Raw genomic sequence first — 5,789 nt, forward strand, 5'->3', positions numbered from 1 at the left:
CCTGTGACTGCTATCCTATTTTTGGATAAGTCTAACTCAAGCCTGCTGAGCCAACCCTCAGCCAAACTACCAAAAGTGGGAAGAATACTAATCTCCAGAGCATCAAAGTTTCTTCTTGCTGATAAATATACAAATAATAAAACAAAGAAAAAATTTGATATCTTTAATCTGCTGATACATGGGCAATAGTTTTTAGTCTACTCCAGGTTCTTTTTGAGCAAAACAGGGAAGGGCTTAAGAAATGTCAGCTACATCCCGCCTGTTTCCTGGCCCCATAGTAAAATGAAGATCAACTTCCATATTTATCATCATGGATTATGACTAGGTTTGTCTTTTTTTTTTTGGATAAAGTCCCATTTCACTGCCAATATATTGAGTGTCCCATACTTAATGCCAGTCTGAGAGAACTAGCAAAATGTGGATATGGTGATGGTGATGCTCATTTTAGTTTCATTTTACAGATTTCGGCGATCTGCCCATATAACCAGAAAAGTAGCAGGGACTTTATTTGAAGACGTTACTATATCAGATCAAAGAAAGATGGCTACATACATAAAAATAGGATCAAAAGGAATGAATTTAGTTTGATTTCCCGAATTCAAGGAATAAAATATACACTGAAGTCCATCAATGACTTTCAGCAAATGTAATACTAGTTTTGTATATACAAGTCAAAAATTATTAAAATCGAATCTTAATTTCATCTTTTCTCCCTTTTTGAGTTTTCCATTCAATCGCTACCACTAATTTTTTAATATTACTATGTGAGGGAGGGCAAAGTAGCTCTATTACAAAAAAAAAAAAATCTGGAGATAGGTCTTTTATTTACAGAGGTAGGAGGGTGTAACTTGTATGAGGAAGGAAAATTTATTTTTTTTAAATAATTCAATGAATCTACTACGGTGTGAAAAATAAACCGCCTTCCCTAAGACATGATTTGGAAGAAAACTGTAAAACAAAAAGATAATCAGGAAGATTAAGTTCCTATTGGCAGCACATGCAAGAGAATAAGAGGCACATGAATAGTAGGAATTGCTGAGAAGGGGTTGTTGAGACAGAGGTGAGAGTGAGCAGCAAGGTCGAGAGAGCAGCAGGTGGTAGAATGTGACCAGTGAGAAAGTCCCCAAGATGAAAGATGCTCAGGACATTTCTACTACACTATCTGACATCAAATTTGAAAATAATTCTGCTTTATTGGTTAAATAACCTCACGAATCACAAAACTGTAGTAAAAAGTATGGTCTATGCCTTCTGTTAATGGTGAAATTATTTTCTGCTCTGTGCTGTCTTCAAACCTTCAGGTAAGCCTCATCGATACCCTACATCTTGGATTAGTGGTGCCTAAGAGTAATGCAAGAATAGGAGTCAGGCAGTGAGTGAAGAAAGCAGACGCTGAAGGATATTGAAAGTAGGAAGCAGATTGCAGAATAATCTGACCAGAAGAACATAGAAATAAATTCACAGAGCTATGCTCCATCATATTGGATATTAAAGTCAGGGTTAACCTCTGAGGGTTGCAGGTTGTGTGAGTGTTCTGAATTACACATGGGAATTTTGTCTGGAATTGCCTTGAGCTCCAGTATAGACTCTCCAATATCCTCAACCAAGCAATACCCAAGATCTGAGCCAGAAGTGTATCCTCACCCCAGTTACAAAACTGGAGCTGACTGGTCTATGAAGTATCACCCAGGAATCTGGGGATGGTGGCAGGAACTTCTTTATCAGGCCAGAATTGGGACATTGCTTTAGAAGTTTCTTTCCTGAAGGCTTAGCTTGCTTCTTGTAACACTGGTCCTTCCAAGGATTCCATGAGCCACCCTTCTTGTGTAGCTAGGTAGAGTGGATTCTGATGTTTCCAGCTAAGAGGCTTGACAAATATAACAGCCTAACCTTGAACTTAAAAAAAATATATATATATATATATATATATATATATATATATATATTATAGTAAAATATACATAACATAAAATTTAACATGTTAATCATTTTTAAGGGTACAATTAGGTGGTATTAAATATATTCATAAGATTGTACAAGCATCATCACTATCTCCATAATTCAACTATATCCATTAAAGACAAACTCTCAGTTATTCCCTAATCCTGGCCCGTGGCAATCACCATTCTACTTTCTGTCCCTCTGCTTCTGACTAGTCTAAGTACCTCATATAAGTGGGATCATGCAGTATTTGTCTTTTTGAGACTGGCTTGTTTCACTAAGCATAATGCCCTCAAGGTTCATTCCTGTTGTACCATATGTCGGAATTTCCTTATTTGTGAAGGCTGAATAATATTTATTGTATGTATATATCACATTCAAAAAAATCTGTTCATACATCGATGGACAGACACTTCATTTGCCACCATGTCTTAGTCATTGTGAACAATGCTTCTACGATCCTAGATGTACAAATTCCTCTTCAGCCCTGTGCTTTCAATTCTTTTGATATATACCCAGAAGTGGAATTACTGGATCACAACTCAACATTTTGCATGAGAGAAATCTTCACTTGATTAAGATCTGGTCATTAGACTTCTGAGAGAGGCAGAAGCCCTGGTTATTTGGCTTCTATCATAAGAAGATACTGTGGAAACCAGTAGAGATTCATATGTAAAATTTTTAAAATTATGCACCAAAGACAGGAAGAAGAAATCTTCCTAATAGGCTAATATTAGAACACAGCTAATATTAGAACAAGTCATGTCCCAGTCTTATTTTCCTCCAAGTTCACCATATTTTCATAGTTCACTTTTAAAAACATTATGAAATATGACCTTCTCTAAGCCATGTTAACTACATATGCTCCTTCCTCTCATTTTCTCACCCTTCTGCTTTTATTAGTTATAACATTTCTACAATTTCATGGTGTAAAATTGTCATAGTTAGTTCCATAAGCATAATTCCCACAGTTGTTAGCATTAGCTGAATGTTTAAACGGATTCACTACTCACCATGACTCCATGTATCTTGACTTTTAAATTCATATTTTGGTTGGCTGATGTCTGTCCTCCAGTAGTTTTTACAAGAATGTTTATGGAAACAATATTTCTTGATTTCTTGTATGTTTGACAATATTTTCCACCGGTTTTTATTATTGCACAGTGGTATAGCTGGACATAAAGTATGATGATGTTCTTTTTCATTAAAACTTTGTAGACATTGCTCCATAGTTGCTAGCACTGGATGTGATTCTGGAGAAGTTTAAATCCAATCTTACTGTTTTTCCTCCCTAAATATCAGGCTCTATTTTTCCTGCCTTTGCCTGAGGCTCACAGGAATGTTCTGATATGGTTACATCCAGTAATTTTTCTCAGGAAAGACTTGGCGTTAACCAACCTACATCAGTTTTTCTTGTAACATGTTTTGCTCTCAGCTGGAGAATGTCTTCAATTATTCCAGGAAATTTTTTTAAGGTATTAGTGGAAATTTTGTCTTTTTACTGGATATTGACAGTTTCCCATCTGTTGATACTGCAGAGGTTTTCATATTTTTCTACTAATTCTTTGAAATTTTCTTTTTTTCTTCCTAGTTTTGCTCATTTTTTAAAAGATTTTATTTATTTATTTATTTATTTGACATAGAGAGACACACACAGAGAGAGAGAGAGAGAGAGACAGAGAGAGAGAGAGAACACAAGCAAAGGGACTATAATAGGGAAAGCAGGCTTCCCGCCAAGGAGGGAGCCCGATGCAGGGCTTGATCCCAGGACACTGGGATCATGACCTGAGCCAAAGGCAGACGCTTAACCACTGGATAACCCAGGCACCCCGATTTTGCTCATTTTTAATCAAATGTCTGCTTTCCCTAATTGTATTTTTAGCTGTGTCTAATAATTTTATCTGCCTCCAAAATGTAGTTTGGATCTAAGGTTTTTATTTTTTCCCTTCTATTTATTGTTTAGTGGTGGTTGTAATTGTTTATGAGCTCTCTGCTTACATTTTGAATAGGTAATGCGTGAACAGTGTTTAAGTGTTTAAACTTTAAGCAGCGAAAGCTCTACCCCCCAGGACTCTCATTCCAGTCCCCATTCCTACAGTGAATGTAGTTCTGTATTTTCCCTGATGTACAGCAGTAAAAATATTTATTATTTTCCCTCTTTACATAAATAGTGACACACTCTATACATACTATTCTGACTTTGGATTTTGTGTATATTTTAAATTTATCTTGGAGATCTGTACTAATATATAAAGGGTTTCTTTTCCTTTCTTTCCTTTTTTTTTTCTTTTCTTCTTTTTAATTTTTTCTTTCCTTTCACAGTTGTATAGTAATCTTTGTATGTAATTTATTCAGACTCCTGTAAGCAGATATTCAAGTTGTTATTATTGTTTTGTTATTATCAACAATGCTGTACTGAATAACTCTGTAGGTGTGTTATTTCACAAATGTGTACACATATTTGTTAGGTACATTCTTAAAGGTGTAACTGCCAAACTAAAAGGTATTTGTTTTAATAATTTGTATAAATATTGCCAGGTTGTGATCAGTAAGAGCTGTCCTAATTCACACTCCCACCAGAAACATACCAGTTTTCTCACACCCATGCTAACAAGTGTTATGAAATATTTGCTCTTTGCCAATCTGATAGGTAAAAGATGGTTTTTATTGTTGTGTTTATTTGCATTTCTCTTATGAGTAAGTTGAGTACCTAGTCACATCTCTAGAAGCCAATTGTATTTTCTTTTCTTTGAATTTTTCCTTATATTCCTCACTCACTTTAATTGGGTTATTGATTTTTTTTAATTTTCTAAATACATTATAGAAATTATAAATAGTAAAAGGTTTTCTACAAGTTTCTTTTTTGTTTTTAATTTGATTAATGATTTTTCTCTAAGCATAATTTTAATGCCAAATAATCTTTCAATCTTTACCTTTTTATGATTATTGAAATCTGTACCTTACTTAAACATTCTTTTTTTTTTTTTTAAAGATTTTATTTATTTATTTGTCAGAGAGAGAGCGAGCGAGAGCAAGCACAGGCAGACACAGTGGAAGGCAGAGTCAGAGGGAGAAGCAGGCTCCCTGCGGGGCAAGGAGCCTGATGTGGGACTCGATCCCAGGATGCTGGGATCATGACCTGAGCCGAAGGCAGCTGCTTAACCAACTGAGCCACCCAGTCCCTTACTTAAACATTCTTGCCACTCTGTTCAATCTTGTTGTAGAGTATGTCAGAATTATATATTTATAATTTATTATTTAAATGAATTTATAATTTTAATTTATTATATATTATATAAAATATTATAATTTAAAATTATAATATTTATAATTTGTTATTATTTATTTCCAAATGGCTATCCTTTTTTTAAACACAATTTATTCAGTAATAAAAACTCAATACTTTATTCAATTTGTGCATTTTCACTGAAATGAGATGTTAGGCTGTGCACTGAAGTATTTCTGGACTTTTATTTCTGTTCTATTGATCTATCTACCCATTTTTTTTTTTTTACTATAACCACATAGTTTTAATTTAGATAACCACATTTTATGTTATTTTTTTATTCAGAATTTTGTCTACTTATTTGTTTTTTAATATGAATTCAAGATTCATGTTGTCTAGATCCTCCAAAATCATCTTGACATTTTACTGCTAATGTGTTATATTTACTTAAAAAAAACCCTGATATTTATATTATATTGATCTTCCTATCTAAAAATATTGTGAGGTTCACTTTAAGTCCTTACATCACTCAGGAAAATGCCCCAAATTTCTTTATAGAGATCTTACACATTTCTTGTATTTATTCTACATCTAGAAATCTCTGTCCAGTCATTTGCTGATC

Source organism: Mustela erminea, chromosome 4 (assembly GCF_009829155.1).
Source record: "Mustela erminea isolate mMusErm1 chromosome 4, mMusErm1.Pri, whole genome shotgun sequence".
NCBI lineage: Eukaryota > Metazoa > Chordata > Mammalia > Carnivora > Mustelidae > Mustela > Mustela erminea.